The sequence below is a fragment of the Rana temporaria genome, chromosome 2 (assembly GCF_905171775.1).
Source record: "Rana temporaria chromosome 2, aRanTem1.1, whole genome shotgun sequence".
Classification (NCBI taxonomy): domain Eukaryota; kingdom Metazoa; phylum Chordata; class Amphibia; order Anura; family Ranidae; genus Rana; species Rana temporaria.
The window spans coordinates 370,843,323-370,865,279 of NC_053490.1; the positions used below are offsets into that span (position 1 = coordinate 370,843,323).

General features: G+C 42.6%; 1 long non-coding RNA gene across 1 annotated transcript in view; it reads left to right on the plus strand.

Annotated features, from left to right (window-relative positions):
* The window catches only part of LOC120927229, a 51,275-nt gene extending 30,401 nt beyond the window's left edge, over positions 1-20,874 (plus strand). The window contains exon 2 of the long non-coding RNA XR_005747056.1: positions 20,810-20,874. This is a non-coding gene — a long non-coding RNA (uncharacterized LOC120927229). The remainder of the gene's footprint in view (positions 1-20,809) is intronic.
* Positions 20,875-21,957: the final 1,083 nt, after the last annotated feature.

Below are 21,957 nucleotides of genomic sequence, written 5' to 3' on the forward strand. Positions count from 1 at the left end.
ACACACACACACTGACCAATACGCAATGCACACACACACACACTGACCAATACGCAATGCACACACTGACCAATACGCAATGCCCACACTGACCAATACTCAATGCCCACACTGACCAATACACAATGCCCACACTTGACCAATACACAATGCCCACACTTGACCAATACACAATGCCCACACTGACCAATACACAATGCCCACACTGACCAATACACAATGCCCACACTTGACCAATACACAATGCCCACACTGACCAATACACAATGCCCACACTTGACCAATACACAATGCCCACACTTGACCAATACACAATGCCCACACTTGACCAATACACAATGCCCACACTTGACCAATACACAATGCCCACACTTGACCAATACACAATGCCCACACTGACCAATACACAATGCCCACACTTGACCAATACACAATGCCCACACTTGACCAATACACAATGCCCACACTGACCAATACGCAATACACACACACTGACCAATACGCAATGCACACACACTGACCAATACGCAATGCACACACACACTGACCAATACACAATGCACACACACACACTGACCAATACGCAATGCACACACACACACACACACTGACCAATACGCAATGCACACACACACACTGACCAATACGCAATGCACACACACACACACACACACACACACTGACCAATACGCAATGCACACACTGACCAATACGCAATGCACACACACACACTGACCAATACGCAATGCACACACACACACACACTGACCAATACGCAATGCACACACTGACCAATACGCAATGCCCACACTGACCAATACTCAATGCCCACACTGACCAATACACAATGCCCACACTTGACCAATACACAATGCCCACACTTGACCAATACACAATGCCCACACTGACCAATACACAATGCCCACACTGACCAATACACAATGCCCACACTTGACCAATACACAATGCCCACACTGACCAATACACAATGCCCACACTTGACCAATACACAATGCCCACACTTGACCAATACACAATGCCCACACTTGACCAATACACAATGCCCACACTTGACCAATACACAATGCCCACACTTGACCAATACACAATGCCCACACTTGACCAATACACAATGCCCACACTTGACCAATACACAATGCCCACACTTGACCAATACACAATGCCCACACTTGACCAATACACAATGCCCACACTGACCAATACACAATGCCCACACTGACCAATACACAATGCCTACACTTGACCAGTACACAATGCCGACACTGACCAATGCACAATGCCCACACTTGACCAATACACAATGCCCACACTTGATCAATACACAATGCCCACACTGACCAATACACAATGCCCACACTTGACCAATACACAATGCCCACACTGACCAATACACAATGCCCACACTTGACCAATACACAATGCACTACACGTTACAGTACAACGACTTTCTGTCTGCTCCCTCTCCCCAGACAAATACCTACTTCCCCCGGGTCAGCAGCAAAACTTACGAGGGAATCTCTCTCCTTTTTTCTTCCTGCTCTGCCTCTGCGCCGCCGCCTGTCACACTGGCCGGCCGCCCCCGACGGACGGGGACATGATGACAGATCCAGAGAGGAGGAGGAGAAAGAGACAGCAAGCGTCCACAGCTCGCAGAATATGCCAGGCCAGCCCCGCTCCCCCGCTATTGAGAATAGGCCAGGCCAGCCCCGCCCGCCGCACATGTCCACTGTACCCAATCACAGGGTGCCAGGGGCCGGCCTGAACCTAAATATGGCGGCCGGAGCGGGGTCACAGAAATGAAAATGACAATTATGCATCGATGGTGACACATACTGGCGCGGGGCCTTTCTCCTCCTCGCCCCCCCCCTTACACTACGCCTGCTGCTGAACTGCTCTCTCTGCTGCTTCTTTTGCTGCGGCTGGAGGAGGAGGTGGGTGGGTGGAGTCTCAGAGAGAGCGCGGCACTGTGCAGGCAAAATGTGACGTCACTGGTTGCTACACGCCAAGCGGGGCGGCCCTAGCAACCAGTGAGTTATGAATTCTTTAATTACAGCGGCAGGCTGGCAGGCAGTCCATTTTTGATTCTGGGATACTCCTGGGCCACTCTACAGGCTGCAGCACTTATAGCAAGCGGCTGCTGGGGGCCCCTGGCCAGCTCGGGGCCCCAAGCAATTGCTTGCTTTGCCTGTCCTGTTCCGACGGGCCTGGTGGGCAGTAATGTATAGTAACCAATAGCAGTAATGTATAGTAAACGAATGGTGGGCAGTAATGTATAGTAACCAAATGGTGGGCAGTAATGTATGGTAACCGATAGCAACTGAATGGTGGGCAGTAATGTATAGTAACCGAAAGCATAATTTACAGTTTTAATTCTGTGTTGGCACTTTGAAAGAAACAAGTTGGTTTGCGTCGCGGTTTGGGCACTCTGGCTCAAAAAGGTTCGCCATCACTGCCCTAGAGTCTCTGCTAAAATATATATAATGTTTGGCGGTTCCAAGTAATTTTCTAGCAAATAATATTGCTTTTTAACTTAAGAAACAAGTGTTGGACTTTAAGTGGTTAAATTTAGTTACAATGTTAGTTAGTTACAATGTTTCATTTTGTTTACAAACTTGGTAGACTGCCCAGATTTTTTCTTTACACACAGAAGTGTATCCCTTTGATCTAAGAAGGAAGTGTTAGTTACAATGTTTCCTGTTAAATACTTGTCAGACTGCCCAGATATTTTCTTTTGATAGCTGAAAGTCTCTCCACTTGTTATATGAAAGAATCAGCAAACTCTGCATTGGAGATCGTCAGGGGGGTTGAATCGAGATCACGATTTTTTTTAACGATTAATTGTACAGCTCTAGCACGGTATTTGCGCAGCAATTTTTCAAACATGTTTTTTATCAAGCAAATTTAACAAAACAATATTAAACCCTTAGAACACTTAGTTAGGGAGCTGCGGTGGCTCAACGCGATTGGCACTGCGCTGACAAGCCATTCACCTCTGCAGCTAGGGGTTCAGATCCCGGTCTCGGCTACATGTGAATTGAGTTTGGTGGTCTCAGCCCGGCTCCCGGTGGGTGTGCTATGCGAGGTAAGCCTGCGCTTAGTACGCCCACCCCCCTCCCACAAAAACCACCACACTTACACGCACTCGAAATTGGGTTAACATGCACGCACTTTGACCACGCGGTCTCTAAAAAAGAGAGGCGAAGGACTAATGGGGCTGGTTGAGCGGGCAAATCCTCTCACTCCCTTATAGGGAGTCCCTCTGCCCCGTTGGGCTTCAAAGCGGAGCAGGTAGGGCAGGCTGTGTGGGAGGACCCCCTCACACACCCACCATTGCTACCCGGGGCATGGAGAAAGGTGGCAGATTGCCTCTGGGGGAGGCCTGCCTACTCCCAACTCCTGCAGTCCGGCTCCTCTCTCGAGTACACGCACAAAATACACTTAAAAAAAAAAAGTGAGAAAAAAAAAAAAAGAACACTTAGTTCAATCCGATATATGTATTAGTGGGGTTGGTTCTCTTACAGCGGGGGTCAGTTACTGTCATAGGCGTGCACACAAGGTGTGCTAGGCGTGCCCAGGCACACTCTAATCACCCTGTGCAGCACAGATTACCCCTATTGCCCTGGCTCCCCCCTCCTTCCCTTTGCAGCACTACCGGCTTCCCTCTCTCCTCTCCTGCCAGTTGTTGCTGCAGAGATGTTTAGGATTAGTGAGTTTAGGGGTCGGTAAATATGTATTTATCAGCTCCTTCCCTTTCTGAATGAACATAGTGAGTGATCAGTAGTGTGTGTTTGAGCTTTGGGGTGCACACCCTAATGCAATAGGCTGCGCACACCTATGGTTACTGTTGATTGTGGCCAGGTGATAGGTAGAACATTATGCTGCCATGCTGTCAGCTCCTGATCCACTCTGATGTTTCTCAGGCCTCAGATCAGGGCTTTGCAGAGCCGAGGGAATTTCTAGGATAGGGTCCTTTGACATGCCATACGAAACAGAGACTTGGGGGGACTTCCCTCATACAGCCAGGTGCCATTGCATGTGAGTTGTGTGAATACATTTCAGAAGGGAGGGGGTATTCTGGGGGATATTTAAGCTTGGGGGTGTGTTTACTGAAAGGAGATTAGTTTCTCCTGCACTGTGTGTTAAAGTGATACTAAACACTGTTTAATTTATATTGTCCCTTCTATTTCTGGCATTTTCTGTAAATATTGACACTGATGGCACTGTAATTATTTTAATAAAAAAAAAAATCTAACATCTAAGTATCATTTCCTAACTGATATACAGCTTTCACATGACCCATCTCTTTCCCAGCCTGTCTGCAAGGAAACAGTGCGCTAGGAGCTTCTTGTCCTCTGCTACTGGTCATGTGTCTTTGGAATGCAGAGTAAAAATAATGAATATCAATAAACTGTTTTACATTGTCATACAAATATATATTTAAAATCAAATATTTACCGTATATGTTTTTTGGCAATAACATGGTGTGGGCAGATTTCTGCCAGTGACAGGTTGTGTCCTAGAATAAGAGGGAGGTGAGGCCTCCATTAATCTACATGTAATATCCTGTGTTTAGTTGGTTAGTGGGCATGGAGGAGGAGGAGGAGGAGGGAGGGAGTGAGTTGTCACTTACCACTGTTCATACACCCACATGTGTGACTCTATAGTCACATGGGCTGCTCAGATGTGGTAGGGAGAAAATGCTCATCATAGAAACTTACTGAAAACTGAGCATGTGCAGAGTTTCAACTACAGCTTCAAAATCCGTAGCTGAATTGGGCACATGAACAGAAGGTGGAGATAGAGAGCAGGAGAATCAACCACATTTTTTTCAGAATACAGAAAATGAATCTTATAGTGATTGAATGAGTATGAACAGCGTGTAATACAGCATTTATTGATAGTTTTTTATGATGTGGGTTTAGTGACACTCATAGGTGTGCGCAGCCTATTGCTCAAACACGCACACCTTTCTCTGCAGCCTCAGCTGCATGGGACAGTGAATGAATGGGAAGTGCTCTGTGCTGCGTGGCTTCCTGTACTATGCTTCAGTTATGAATGAACACAATAAGTGAGTGTGTTTGCTGTGTTAATTTAGAAAAGGGAGGGGCTGTTTAATGACATAATTACCAGCCCTTTCCCCCACTCTCCATTCTGAAAAATTCCCCACATCAGCCAGGGGGAGAGGAAAGGATGGAAGCCAGCAGCACTATGGGGCACTGTGGGGGGAGCAACACAGGGGGAAGCCCAGGCAGTAGGGAAAATTGGCACTGCTCGCATCGACTAGGGTGTGCCCAGGCACTCTACCTGCGCACGCCTATGGTGTCACTTTAAGTAATATTTATCTCTGCACTGTGTGTTAAATACTACCAACCGCTCTGCATTCTGTATTTCAAAGACTAGTTGCACTACATTCCCTCTGCACTTGTTACAATGCTTTAGGATTCTTATCCGATTTACAGGGATGAAGTTTCAGTAGTGCCAATTGTGGATAGGCAGTAAGCTTAAATATCTAAATTTCTTAAGCCAAAGTGGTTTGTGTTTCATGTTTCCTGTAATATCTAGAAGTTGTTTAGTAGTGGTCCAGATTTTGCATTTGGATATATTTAGGGGAATTCATAAAGAGTGTCTAAAGATTTTTTAAATGCCTCCACATGACAAATGTCAATACAGGTGACAGAATCATTTACCAGTAGTAGATGGGTGCGGATGCACACTGAAACTTCCTGATTGCAACTGCGCTTCCTCCCCACTGCTGCAGCGGCCACAGATACAGTGCAGCAGTGATGAGTTTTGTATCGGAGTAGAGCCTGATGGGGACAGGCTCTACCCAAATTCCCATACACCAGTTCCCAATCAGGTCAGCTCCCCTTCTGACTGACAGCAGGCAGTGGGAAAATCCTTAGCCAATAGTCAGCCTGCTATTGGCTATAGAATCTGCACATGTTGGAAGGTTTCCGAAATCAGGAGGAAGGCATTTTTGAAACTTGGCAGGCCGTTGTAAACGGTCATAGCGCCAGAATAGTGTGAGTTAGGGTTTATTTATTCCCTCTGATTTTTGGAAAGTTGGTATATTTAAAATCACATATTTGCTGATTTGTAAAGCCCTGTACACACGATCGGATATCTGATGTAATCTAATCTTTTCGATATCCGATGAAGCTGACTTTCATCAGTCTTGCCTGCACACCATCAGTCAAAAATCTGACCGTGCCAAAACGCGGTGACGTACAACACTACCAGGAGCCGAAAAAAATGAAGTTCAATGCTTCCGAGCATGTGTCGACTTGATTCTGAGCATGCATGGATTTTTGTCCGATGGAGTTCCACACATACGATCAGATTTTTCTATTGTTTTTTTATCCATAGGAAAAATTTAAAACATGTTCTATTTTTTTTCACCGATGGGGCCCACACACGATCGGTTTGTCCGATGAAAACAGTCCATTAGTCTGTTTTCATCGAACAAATCAATCGTGTGGGGTCTAAAAGATGCCAATTGCTGATAGAAGTATTTGATTAAAAGGATACTTTTTTTGACGTTTCCCAACTGCTCAGATGTTGCAACTAGAATTTAAGAAAATATTGTCAGGCATGCCTCTCAGTTATCTTCCTCCCAGAAGATTAATTACTTCCCAGAGGATAGCAAAAAGGGTTATTTGATTTTTACTTGTTGCACCAGGAAAAAGACCCTCTGGCGTTTACCTCAGTGTTTCTTATTTTATTTTTTTAAAGTTAAGTGTTATTACGTTTCTGGTACCACATAGCACATGCAAATGTAGTGGAACAGTAACCAGATAAGAATGAATAACATCCTGGACTACAAACAAAAAACATTGACTAAAGGTCATTCAGAGGAGATGGGTGTGAACTAAAATCCAAAAGTATATGGGTGGTAGGCCCAAGTGACCACTTAAACTGCATCAAAGGGGAAGCTGAAGTAAGCTCGGCCAAAGAAAAGTGACTTATGTTTCAATTTGGGTTCTAAAATTTAGTATTGGAGAGTGTAGTGCCCATAGGCCTCGTACACACGATAGGTTAACCAGAGGACAACGGTCTGATGGACCGTTTTCATCAGTCAAAACCGATCGTGTGTGGGCCCCATAGGTTATTTACCATCGGTTAAAAAAATGCCAACTTGCTTTAAATTTAACCGATGGATTCCTAACCGATAGGACAAAACCGATCGTTAGTAGGCACGACCATCGGTTAAAAATCCACACATGCTCAGAATCAAGTCGACGCATGCTTGGAAGCATTGAACTTCGTTTTTCTCAGCACGCCGTTGTGTTTTATGTCACCGCATTCTGACACGATCGTTTTTTTAACCGATGGTGTGTAGGCGTGACGGACCATCAGTCAGCTTCTTCGGTTAACCGATGAAAATGCTCCATCAGTCCGTTTTCATCGGATGGACTGATCGTGTGTACGAGGCTATAGAGGAGTAGCCTAGGAAGATCTGGAACCATGACAGTTCAAGACCACTTTTTTTTCAAAGAGTAAAAAAGGAAGAAGAAAGACAAAATAGGGGAAGAGAAGAATTTCATTAGAAAGGGAGATGGAGGTATGGGGGGGAGGTGTACGTGGGGAGGAACATCCGAGCAAGGCAGATTAGACCAATGCAAGATGCAAAAGTATGACTTCATTGAGAAAGTGTAATCATTTAAGTGATGTAGAGAATTCCATCCATGTATGCCACAGTTCACTAAATTTGGTGTAGTTCATTCACCATAGCATGCAGCTCTTACATCCCCATCAAGTGGTTAAATTATGTGATGCATTCCCTAATTGAAAGGACTGTAGAGGTTTTAAATAATACACACGACCGAGTTTCTCGGCAGAATTCAGCCAGAAACTCGATCGGAGCTGGATTCTGCCGAGAAACTCGGTCGTGTGTACACTTTTCAGCGAGGAAGCCGACGAGGAACTCGTCGGGCCGAATAGAGAACATGTTCTCTATTTCCTCGTTGTTCAATGAGGAAAGTTGGCCCGCCGAGATCTTGGCGGCTTCCACACTGAACTCGACGAGGAACTCGATGTGTTTGGCACGTCGAGTTCCTCGGACGTGTGTACGGGGCCTCAGACTTTATACAGTTTTCAAGGCACAGGAACAATCAAATTCTCCACCCACACCCTGGGGGGCTTCAATACACCTTCAGATGGCTAATTGCTAAACATTCTAGACATGTCGGCGCCGGCCTATAATTTTCATTATCTAATCACTGCACATTCCTTCATTAACAGAACTCAAACAAAACACCATCACACAATGATCTCTTCTTAATCCACATCCCTAGACAGACGTTCTGTCTCCGCATACAGCTTGGCAAGTTCCATTCCACATCTTATATTAATAGAATTCACACAAAGCAGCATCACACAATGAGAGGTCTTTCAGAAGCAGACTCAATTAGCATGTCACTAGCCAGGGCTAATCATAGAAATGAGTCACTATTGACTGGTTGGGTCACAATTAACCAACAACTTGCAATATCTCAAGATCCTGCAATATGAACTATCAGTGATGTCCCATGTCCTGTAATTTAAGATATAATTTCTCAGTCACCCTATGGCCCTATCGGACATAAGGTGACCCTAGACATAACACTCCTTGGTGACGCCGGTACAGGAGTACCCCTCATCCTTACAAAGTCTCTAATTGTCCCGGGTCATTCCGTTACAAGCCCTATTGTAATTAGTTTGATAGACCAAGGGATCATGGAGAGAAGGTGGCTAAACTTAAATATGAAAATAAGAACCAAAAAGAGTGCGCAAAGCCTCTGACCATAAAAATCCCAACGAAAGCAAACAATTAAGTGATACAAGTAACATCAACATCAATAAATAAAACCACAATTAAAGTGGAAAAACAAAGGCATATTCAATGATCGGCTCTGAGCTTCACTGATCACAGCTCTGTGAATGTAGACAACACAGAGTTGTGGTCAGTAACAGGGAATCTCGTTGTTTGTTCATTCCCTGTTAATCAGTATACTCACAAGCATCTCAGTGTAACAAAAGCTTACAGACACTATGCTGTGGTACACCAGCGGGAGTGGTGTGGCCGCTAGCATTTCCCTTTACGTCTATGCAAGGGACATCCTCAGGGGACATAAAAATCTCAATGAAAGCAAACAATTAAGTGATACAAGTAACATCAACATCAATAAATAAAACCACAATTTAAGTGGAAATACAAAAGCATATTCAATATAAATCAAACAGTGATATTCACTTGCTGACCATATAGCTTACATATACGGTGGCAGAGCAATCTTCCTGTGCTGGATCACATACCTAGTACATTATCCACGTGCTCGAGCAGGGGGCACACGCGTGTGTTTCGTCACAGCCAATGCTGATCACTGGGTCCCGATCAATGATTGACCACCGGCACCCGGTGATCGGCTCTGAGCTTCACTGATCACAGCTCTGTGAATGTAAACAACACAGAGCTGTGGTCAGTAACAGGGAATCTCATCGTTTGTTCATTCCCTGCTAATCAGTATACTCACAAGCATCGCTGGGTAACAAAAGCTCACAGATACTATGTTGCGGTACACCAGTGGGAGTGGTGTGGCTGCTAGCATTTCCCTTCACATTTTGTCTATGCAAGGGACATCCTCAGGGGACATGGCCCTTTGCTTTGGGAGAAACCTATTGTGGGATGGATATGTGTATGTGAATTAGCTGCTAGAGGGGAGGGGGATTTCTCCTGCTGCTCTTCCTAAAGGAAGAATGTATATACTGAATTTAGTTTACCCCACCCTGTGTCATTATGCAAAGAAGAGGGATTGTGCCCTGAGTGTATATCTCTTTGTGCCTGTGTTTAAATGAAGAGTTATGTTTCTTACCACCCTACACTGATGTCTCGACAAGTGACTGGGTGGGCTAAGGCATTTTAGATTGTGCTGGTACCAGACAAGGGAAGCTTATATGGCGGACATACCTATGGGGTGACATACCTCCAACCCAAAATGACTTCCGTCACAATAATAGATGTATTTTCATTTTCAGCCAGTTGTTGGAGCCCTTAGGTAATTTGAATGTGTTTTCCAGGATACCCTTATCTTCTTTACTGAAAAAACATCTTGTTTGCAGGATTCAATAGCCCAGGGGTCTCCAAATTTTCTAAACAAAGGGCCAGTTTATGGTCCTTCAGACTTTAGGGGGGGGCAGACATTTGTTTCAGTTGGAGGAATAATCAGAGTCAGTGGATGGAATAATACCCCATTGTTTGTGTCAGTGGGAGAAATAGTGCCCCATCATTTGTGTCTGTAGGAACAATAAGGCCCTATCATTGGTATCAGTGGGAGGAATAGTGCCTCATCGTTGGTGTTAGTGGTTGGAATAGTGTCTTGTATCAGTAAGGCCTCGTACACACGACCGAACATGTCTGCTGAAACTGGTCCGCGGACCAGTTTCAGCAGACATGTTCGGTCGTGTGTACGGCCGACCGGACAATTTTCCGGCGGATCGGACAGGTTTCCAGCGGACGAATGTTTCTTAGCATGCTAAGAAACATGTCCGCTGGAAGCCTGTTCGTCGGACATGTTCGGTCGTCTGTACGACTTACCGGACATGTCCGCTTGGCCGAAAGCCCTCGTATGCGTCGAAGTGATTCCAGGGTCGCGCACGTCGCCGCGTCATCGTCGTGGCGACGGCGCAGCCACGTCACCGCATATCTTGTCCGCGCGGATTTCGGTTTGATGGTGTGTACAACCATCAGACCGAAATCTCCGAGCGGACATGTCCGATGAAAACGGTCCGCGGACAGTTTTCATCGGACATGTCCCCTCGTGTGTACGAGGCCTAAGAGGAACACTGCCCCAAGGGCCAGATAAAGGTAAGCAAAGGGCCGCAATTTAGAGACCAATGCTATAGCCCAAGCTCTAATTTACATACCTAATTGAAATTGTTAAAAAAAGATAACCTCCTCGACTCCTTGCATGCTTTGTTCAGATTGGGTTGTATGAAGTTTTAATCAGAAAAAAGACTGAAGGAAAAGAACTCCTGTTGTGCTCTTATTTTATGTTATTTGTGTTATGAGACCATCCTGTATTGAATGTGTATTTGTAAACTAACAATTTTATATACATTGTAAAACAAAAAAATATATAAAACATACATTTAAAAATGTAGAAACATATACAATTGTAGAAAAATCAGTAATGTTTCTTCCTAATATTGTTGCCTAATTGAGCTACAAGTGATTCATGTATGCTAGTAGTATGCCATACAGAATACATTGTAACCTCTTGCATTTTTAGCAATACTGATGTAGCTATTTGTTTAGATTTTGTTTATTACGGTAATCTAATTTAGTTAAATTCAGTGATTATGTAGTTATTTAAGGGGCTGCAAGTATTAATTCACTTTCAGCACAGAAAGCAGGCTCATCAGCTGATACATGATTAATGGCCCATACACACGATGAGAAAATCGTACGAAAAATACAGATTTCGGATAGATCGTTCGATAATCGAATTATTAGTACTTAGAGACCAGACACGCCCCCCTGATGACGTGTTACGCACAAAACATATGTCAGCGGCTACAGACCTGGTCACATCCACGTTTCAGCTGATCCCGGCACCTGAGAAGCCAGCCAAATTAATAGGACACCAAGCCGCAAGCCCCACGCTGCCGAGCGAGGTTCTCACCTAGGAATTTGACACGCACACAGTCCCAGTGCCGGGTAGGCACCTCTCAAGTAAGAGGCCAATCAGCTGTATGTTTTTTAAATGTCTTTTAATTAAACGGTATCATGCTATGGGTTCCCATTTGTCTTTTCTGGTTTGAGCACACACCGCCTATGCAATTGGAGTCCTGTTCCAGTCCATGCCGCAGAGTGTGCAGGCACTTATTCTGCCCAGCGTACATGACCTACTTTTTCACTAAAGTGGTCCATGTGTTGTGGTAAGCGCAATATCAATCCAGAGCACTTCGGGTGAAGCTGTTTAGATGGTGAAGGCTTGTATTGTCATGTTGGAGTCAGATTGCATGACAAGTTCCAGAAGCATCTTCTATATGTGTTTTTTCACCGAGTTTTGATTGTTGGACGTTTATTTTTATTTTTATTTATTTTTTATTTTTTATTTTTGGGACTTTGACATATCACATATTTGTATCTGAATTGTTAGATATATCTATTCAATTTGCAGGGGACATAAAAATCTCAATGAAAGCAAACAATTAAGTGATACAAGTAACATCAACATCAATAAATAAAACCACAATTTAAGTGGAAATACAAAAGCATATTCAATATAAATCAAACAGTGATATTCACTTGCTGACCATAAAGCTTACATATACGGTGGCAGAGCAATCTTCCTGTGCTGGATCACATACCTAGTACATTATCCACGTGCTCGAGCAGGGGGCACGCGCGTGTGTTTCGTCACAGCCAATGCTGATCACTGGGTCCCGATCAATGATTGACCACCGGCACCCGGTGATCGGCTCTGAGCTTCACTGATCACAGCTCTGTGAATGTAAACAACACAGAGCTGTGGTCAGTAACAGGGAATCTCGTCGTTTGTTCATTCCCTGCTAATCAGTATACTCACAAGCATCGCTGGGTAACAAAAGCTCACAGATACTATGTTGCGGTACACCAGTGGGAGTGGTGTGGCTGCTAGCATTTCCCTTCACATTTTGTCTATGCAAGGGACATCCTCAGGGGACATGGCCCTTTGCTTTGGGAGAAACCTATTGTGGGATGGATATGTGTATGTGAATTAGCTGCTAGAGGGGAGGGGGATTTCTCCTGCTGCTCTTCCTAAAGGAAGAATGTATATACTGAATTTAGTTTACCCCACCCTGTGTCATTATGCAAAGAAGAGGGATTGTGCCCTGAGTGTATATCTCTTTGTGCCTGTGTTTAAATGAAGAGTTATGTTTCTTACCACCCTACACTGATGTCTCGACAAGTGACTGGGTGGGCTAAGGCATTTTAGATTGTGCTGGTACCAGACAAGGGAAGCTTATATGGCGGACATACCTATGGGGTGACATACCTCCAACCCAAAATGACTTCCGTCACAATAATAGATGTATTTTCATTTTCAGCCAGTTGTTGGAGCCCTTAGGTAATTTGAATGTGTTTTCCAGGATACCCTTATCTTCTTTACTGAAAAAACATCTTGTTTGCAGGATTCAATAGCCCAGGGGTCTCCAAATTTTCTAAACAAAGGGCCAGTTTATGGTCCTTCAGACTTTAGGGGGGGGCAGACATTTGTTTCAGTTGGAGGAATAATCAGAGTCAGTGGATGGAATAATACCCCATTGTTTGTGTCAGTGGGAGAAAAAGTGCCCCATCATTTGTGTCTGTAGGAACAATAAGGCCCTATCATTGGTATCAGCGGGAGGAATAGTGCCTCATCGTTGGTGTTAGTGGTTGGAATAGTGTCTTGTATCAGTAAGGCCTCGTACACACGACCGAACATGTCTGCTGAAACTGGTCCGCGGACCAGTTTCAGCAGACATGTTCGGTCGTGTGTACGGCCGACCGGACAATTTTCCGGCGGATCGGACAGGTTTCCAGCGGACGAATGTTTCTTAGCATGCTAAGAAACATGTCCGCTGGAAGCCTGTTCGTCGGACATGTTCGGTCGTCTGTACGACTTACCGGACATGTCCGCTTGGCCGAAAGCCCTCGTATGCGTCGAAGTGATTCGACGCATGCGTGGAAGCATTGACCTTCCAGGGTCGCGCACGTCGCCGCGTCATCGTCGTGGCGATGGCGCAGCCACGTCACCGCATATCTTGTCCGCGCGGATTTCGGTTTGATGGTGTGTACGACCATCAGACCGAAATCTCCGAGCGGACATGTCCGATGAAAACGGTCCGCGGACAGTTTTCATCGGACATGTCCCCTCGTGTGTACGAGGCCTAAGAGGAACACTGCCCCAAGGGCCAGATAAAGGTAAGCAAAGGGCCGCAATTTAGAGACCAATGCTATAGCCCAAGCTCTAATTTACATACCTAATTGAAATTGTTAAAAAAAGATAACCTCCTCGACTCCTTGCATGCTTTGTTCAGATTGGGTTGTATGAAGTTTTAATCAGAAAAAAGACTGAAGGAAAAGAACTCCTGTTGTGCTCTTATTTTATGTTATTTGTGTTATGAGACCATCCTGTATTGAATGTGTATTTGTAAACTAACAATTTTATATACATTGTAAAACAAAAAAATATATAAAACATACATTTAAAAATGTAGAAACATATACAATTGTAGCAAAATCAGTAATGTTTCTTCCTAATATTGTTGCCTAATTGAGCTACAAGTGATTCATGTATGCTAGTAGTATGCCATACAGAATACATTGTAACCTCTTGCATTTTTAGCAATACTGATGTAGCTATTTGTTTAGATTTTGTTTATTACGGTAATCTAATTTAGTTAAATTCAGTGATTATGTAGTTATTTAAGGGGCTGCAAGTATTAATTCACTTTCAGCACAGAAAGCAGGCTCATCAGCTGATACATGATTAATGGCCCATACACACGATGAGAAAATCGTACGAAAAATACAGATTTCGGATAGATCGTTCGATAATCGAATTATTAGTACTTAGAGACCAGACACGCCCCCCTGATGACGTGTTACGCACAAAACATATGTCGGCGGCTACAGACCTGGTCACATCCACGTTTCAGCTGATCCCGGCACCTGAGAAGCCAGCCAAATTAATAGGACACCAAGCCGCAAGCCCCACGCTGCCGAGCGAGGTTCTCACCTAGGAATTTGACACGCACACAGTCCCAGTGCCGGGTAGGCACCTCTCAAGTAAGAGGCCAATCAGCTGTATGTTTTTTAAATGTCTTTTGATTAAACGGTATCATGCTATGGGTTCCCATTTGTCTTTTCTGGTTTGAGCACACACGCCTATGCAATTGGAGTCCTGTTCCAGTCCATGCCGCAGAGTGTGCAGGCACTTATTCTGCCCAGCGTACATGACCTACTTTTTCACTAAAGTGGTCCATGTGTTGTGGTAAGCGCAATATCAATCCAGAGCACTTCGGGTGAAGCTGTTTAGATGGTGAAGGCTTGTATTGTCATGTTGGAGTCAGATTGCATGACAAGTTCCAGAAGCATCTTCTATATGTGTTTTTTCACCGAGTTTTGATTGTTGGACGTTTATTTTTATTTTTATTTATTTTTTATTTTTTATTTTTGGGACTTTGACATATCACATATTTGTATCTGAATTGTTAGATATATCTATTCAATTTGCATTGGATTCACCTCTCCAGGTGAATCGCAGCTACAATTATTTATCACGTTGTGATCATTATTTGGTTCCCTCTCAGGAACCCCAGCGCCCTCGTTTTTCTTTCTTATATCACCAATTACACAGCTCACCACTGTTATTTGAGGAGCAGCTATTTAATTTATACTAAGTATATTCACTTTATGTTATTAATTTTTGGCGCGGAAATACTCCCCCTTTTTCACAATCATTAGTACACGTCTGTCGCATCCGATTTAGGCTGGTCGTACGAAATTTGTAGAAGGAACAAGATAGAACATGTTTCTGCATTTTTTGCTCCGTCTGTACTCTTGATGTTGTGTATCATATAACATAGTGCACTTGGTTTGTGCAGTACAGATAGGACATGAGCATTCTGCAAGTATAAACTTAAAGCGGTTGTAAACCGCATAAACTTTTTTTTTTTTCCCCCAAACCTGCAATGCAAAAGGCATAATAGGCTAGTATGCACCGCATACTAGCCTATTATGAAATACTTACCTCGGAACGAGGTGTGTACCACTTACCTGGTCCACGCCGAGCAGGATGTCATCTTGCTCCGGCGTGTCTTCCGGGTATCGCCGCTCCAGCGCTGTGATTGGCTGGAGCGGCGATGACGTCACTCCCGCGCGTGCGCGCGGGAGATTTAAAATCGGCAGGGTCCGGCGATGCCGGTCCTTCAGCCGTGGATTCCCCCCTGCGCATGCGCCGCCCGCATTGCGGGGGTAATATCTCCTAAACCGTGCAGGTTTAGGAGATATTATCCTTACCTACAGGTAAGCCGTGTTGTAGGCTTACCTGTAGGTAAAAGTCCAAATAGTGGGTTTACAACCACTTTAAGTATGGTGCACAGCAATAATTGTCATGTGTAGTACACAAAACATATATTTAGCAATAAAAAAACGTTTCCAATGACATTACAATTTATCTATTTTCAATCGTGTTCCTTCTATCTTAATTCTTCCCCCTTTACATCTGCAGCATTCTACTTTTACATCAAAATACCCAGAGTTCACTACACTGTATTGAGAACTAAGGGGACTCTGATATAAGGGGGAACTATGAGGACACCCATAAGGGGTCTTCTGAGAACACAGTTTTACCTTGCTGTACTCATTCCGAAGCAGGAGAGAAAAGGTGGGAGACTTCAAACACAGACAGAGATGGATGGTGAGCTCACTCACCCCTTGACAGTCAACACCTCTTTTCCCAATGTATGTTGAGGCTGGTTGACTTCTAATAATTGTCCCCCAAGTTTCCTTTAAAGGATTGGAGTGTGGACAAACACAAAGGGGTATGTATGGGAGGAAGAGGTGCAAATCAAGCCCTCTTCACGCTTTGCTGGTTAGGACTTGCTTTAATATATAGGTTAGCACTGATGGCAATATTTACATCGGCAGAATGGCACAGTTGGGCACAAGCACGTACCAGTACGTCCTCTGAGCCCAGCCATTATGAAAAAATCATTGATTGACGCCATTAGTAGTTAAAAAATGTTTTAAATAAAAATGCCATAAAACTATGCCCTGTTTTGTAAACGCTACAAATTTTGCACAAACCAAACGATAAACGCCTATTACGATTTTCTTTTTGACCAAAAATAGATAGAAGAATACGTATCGGCCTAAACTGAAGAAAAAAATAATAATTTTTAAATCTTTTTGGGGGATATTTATTATACCAAAAAGTAAAAAATATTGAATTTTTTTCAAAATTGTCGCTCTATTTTTGTTCATAGCGCAAAAAAAAATAACCACAGAGGTGATCAAATACCACCAAAAGAAATCTCTATTTGTGGGAAAAAAAGGACACCAATGTTGTTTGGGAGCCACGTCGCACGACCGCGGAATTGACAGGTAAAAAGACGCAAGATCCATGGTGAGACAATCGGATCCTGGTGAAGCAGCAGAGGAAGATGGCAGAGTACTAACTGAAGCTCTTGCATCAATCTCTTCTTTTAGAAACTGCAAACTTTCATAGTACCATAAGCGCGGTACATAGACCTCATCCGTACCAGCACCTGACTTTTGTGATGCTCTAATTTTATTCAGCTCTTTTTTAAAGACAGTCCTCAGATTGGCAATTCTTTTGCAAACATAACCGTTGTTGGATTTGGGCAAACTTCTTCGCACAATTCTTTGAGTTTCTCCAATGCCTCTTGCCTTTTGTTACAGTCAGGCCTCGTACACACGATAGGTTAACCAGAGGACAACGGTCTAAAGGACCGTTGTCTTAGGTTAACCGATGAAGCTGACTGATGGTCCGTTGGTTAAATAACCAATCGTGTTTTTTATTTTATTTTATTTTTTGGTTCGTAAAATTGCACTTATCTGTATTTTTGGGTGACCCGACGCACACTATGGGCAAAGTACAGTGCAATACAATATGCGGGTCATTAGCACATAGGCACAGTTGCGAAAAGGACGCATATTGAACTCAGCTCAATGTCAGGGATGTATGTTATAGAACATGCCTGGGCCCAAAAATATCAAAAGTTTTCATGGCACTTTTTCTTTTTTACTTTTTTTTTTATTTCTAAGTTTGATGCAGAATAATGTAAGTATTTGAATCTTGGATTAGGAGCATGAGCCGTAACAGCCGTGATTGTTATGCAAAAAACACTAATATTGTACTGATCTTTCACGTTTCAAAAGCACTTTAACTTCATACAGTAACACATTTGGTCATGGGTGGGGTGGGGAAGGTGGGGTTGAGCATTGGATTGGTTTAGTAATTGTAGGAGAGGTTTTCAAAAACGCGACGAGGGGGTGCTTTGAAATTTATAACAGTTTATCTGAATGGCTCCCCCCACCCCTCCTGTGACCACATGGTACTGCACAGGCTTGAATCCCGCAAGTTGAGTGAGACAACAATTGCAAAGCAAGTTCATATTTTTTTTGGACACAATACCTTTTTGAATTACTTTATTTTTCACGTTTTAAAGATTTTTGATGACTAAATCAGGTCATTTTAAATTTATAAAGGAGATAATGTTTGTAATGTTCACGTTTATAAGAGATATGAGAATATTGTACTGTATGGATATACAATTAGCCAACCAATCCAGCTGTTAAAAAACTCAAAATCCCATCATGCTTCTGACTCATTCTTGCTAAGGGCCATGGAACTTGTAGTTGTTTAACAGCTCGAGGTCCTCTAATAGCATATTGTTGTTCTAGAACTTCTCATTGTAGAGGCCTATATAAAAAAATAATGTTCAGCATATACACAATTAATGGTCAATATTTTAATAAAAAAAATAAAAAATATGTTTATGTGTCTATAAACCTAAAAGACATATTGTTATCTTTGTGGAATCATTGTTATATTTTTCGCTATGTGCATGAAAATTGTTTTTATTCAAGTGCAATAAAAAAAAAATTGGAAATAGATTTTGTTTCTTCTATTTAACTGTTTGTACTTGATTTTCAGTTTTTGACATACTGTTTTCAATGCAATACTTGTACCTTGTTTACTGGTGATTTGTATGCATTTTTTAATTAGCATATGGGCAATTAAACCATTGGGGTTGAAACTGGTAAATAAAAAATAAAAAAAGGATCAGACTAGGAGTGAACAGGAACCAGGCCCCCGCTGGTGATAGTTGTGCCCTATTAAATAACCTGAAGTGAGGGATAAAGGTTATTAAACTGTGAGTGGGACTAGATATGAGGTCTCAGATGATTATAGGGTGGCTGAAGAAATAATGTTGACACCTAAACAGTTCCCTCAAAAGAATAAATAATTCCAAAATCCCCAACCAGCAATGTTTCACTTGGTGTAATGGCTGATGAAACTGTGCAGACACTTTAAATAGCCCTTTAAACAATATAAAGTTTATTACATTTAAAGTAGAGGTTGTAATACTTTGCATTATACAGATTTACATGAAACTAAATATTTATTCCTTAAACAGAAAGGGATTGCAGATATGCATATCTCAAAGACATTGTTCAAAAATGTTTACTAATTTTAACAACCAAAACCAGGGTTAAAGCGCAATGTACACTTGTATTAAGGTATATCATATGTGAATAATTCATTCATCAATCCCCCTTAATATTTAATTAAATATCTGACTGCCAGGGCACTGCCCCAATTCCTGTGAAGTAGTTCAGATAGTCCAATCTACATTGCCTTGCATTCAATGTAGGTATGACCACTGCACAATGGTGTAAGCACTTCCAAGGTTTCTTGCCCTCCAACGCCGGGCCCTGCCATTGTGTCCGGATCCCTTGGTGATTGGCTACTGTATGCTGGTGAATTGGTACGCAAATAATTGTGAAGGACACAACAGCACAACACTATGATATCAATTTTTGGCATTGACATATTTATGCTCGTTAGAAAAAGGCGAAATCTGTTGGCCAAGATCCCAAAGGCATTTTCTACTACCCTGCGGGCCCTTGATAATCTGTAATTGAAGATCCTTTGGTCCGGGGTCAGGTTACGGATGGGGAAAGGTTTCAAAACGTTTTCACTTAATGCGAACGCATCATCTGCCACAAACACAAAGTTCATGTTTTCAAATGTGTCGTCACGTGTGGGCAGGTTAAGTGTTCCATTCTGGAGACAGTGATAAAACTCTGTCTGCTGGATTACACTGCCATCTGAGTTCCGGCCATTTTTCCCTATATCCAGATAAAGAAAATTGTATCTGGCATCTACTACTGCTAACATTATAATGCTGTAGAAACCCTTATAATTGAAGTAGTATGATCCAGAATTGGATGGTGGAACAATGCGCACATGTTTTCCGTCATTAGCTCCTCCACAATTGGGGAAATTCCACACGTCTTTGAATTTATTTGCAACTTCCATCCACTCAGATGGGTTGCTTGGAAACTGTAACATAAGAACTTCCATGTAAAAGTAAATTTTTCTTAAGAAAATTTGTTAAAAAAATAATATTCTTCTCCCGAACGAACACACGTCTGTATACTACGATCTCCCCGCAACTCCTCACCGTAAAGGCGTGGCCTACACAAGGTCAAGTTCTAACATCACATCCAACTCCCACGCAGGCGAACGTTCCTACGCACATGGGATGTTTGAGTTGATCGTACGGGAATTGTCGGATAATAACTACGCAGCCAATTCAATTATAAATAGCCTTCTTCTGTCATACAGTTCTTATATTACTAAGCAGATTCCCATCACCACTTACACCCGCTATAAAAGCCTGTTTAAAAAGTACCAGTGCACAAAGTTATGGTGAGACTACAACATTTTTAGCCTTGTGAGCACTAGCTGGATATTGGCTTCTTTCCCGCATTCGTCTCCAAGTATGATTCCTATGTCAGATGTTTGCAACTGGGGCAGCTTGTTGGGTATTAATAAATAGGATATAGTGGCATCACCTGGCTATGTGGTGGGGCCAATATATTAATAAAACCATATTAAAAAAAAGATTATTATAAACAAGTCCTATATATATAGAGAGAGAGAGAGAGAGAGAGAGAATCTAAATAAGGATAATGTAACTATGTAACTATGATAAAAAGAAACATGATGATCGTTTATTATTTCAGACATCAAAGCAGAAATTAGAAGATAAAGACCCCAAGAATAAAACAGAGGGGAAAAAAACAAAGGGGAAAAAAGAAGATACTACGGACAAAGAAGAAAAATCCCAAGGTGGAAAAGAAATGTGAATAAAGATTGTGAACAAGAAAAAATGTGAACAAAGAATACCCCATGAATAGAATAAGGGGAATAAAAATATCCATATATAGTGTTCAGTACTGGGTCACTGGAACCTTGGTGGTTTACTAGGCTGTTGTGAAAATGCTTTGATTGTAATAAGCATCCAAAATAAATTGGACTGTTATTGCCTTGTTCCATTAATGATTTCATTGATTTGATACACACTTGTCTTGTGTTTTCCCATGATTGCATCCACATATTGAGGTTCAATCTTAAAGGGGTTGTAAAGGTTTGTTTTTTATTTTCTAAATAGGTTCCTTTTATGCTAGTGCATTGTTGGTTCACTTACCTTTTCCTTCAATTTCCCTTCTAAATGTTTTTTTCTTTGTCTGAATTTCTCACTTCCTGTTCCTCCTCAGTGAGCTGTTCTGCCTGACTAACCACCGCTCATATGATGGTGGCAAGTTTACTGAGGAGAAACAGGAAGTGAGAAATTCAGACAAAAAAAACATTTAGAAGGAAAAGGTTGGTGAACCAACAATGCACTAGCTTAAAGGAACCTATTGAATAAAACAAACTAATCTTTAAACCCCTTTAAGCCCCCGTTCACACCGGTACAGCTGTGAAATTGTGCTACTTCTGCGTGATTTGCACTGCCGATTTCATTGCGGCTTGCCACTTCATACAACAGAAGTCTATGCAAGTCACAATGAAATTTGTAAGAAGTAGTGAAGGAACCTATTTCAAAGTCGCTGTGACATGAGTTGCTGCAATTTGAATGGTTTCATTGCTGACAATGGGGTGCAACTTGTCATGTGATTTGAACTGTCAAATCGCATGAGAAATCTCACCAGTGGGAAGGGGGGCTAGGACAGATAAGATCAATCTTAGTTAAAATGTGCCAACTCAAATCTGACAAAATAAGGCCGGCCATACACGGAGCAAATTTATTTCCTACAATCACAGGTTGCAGGAAAGAAAGTCGCTAGATTTCCCCATAAACACAGACAGTGTTGATGTGGGAATTGCTCCT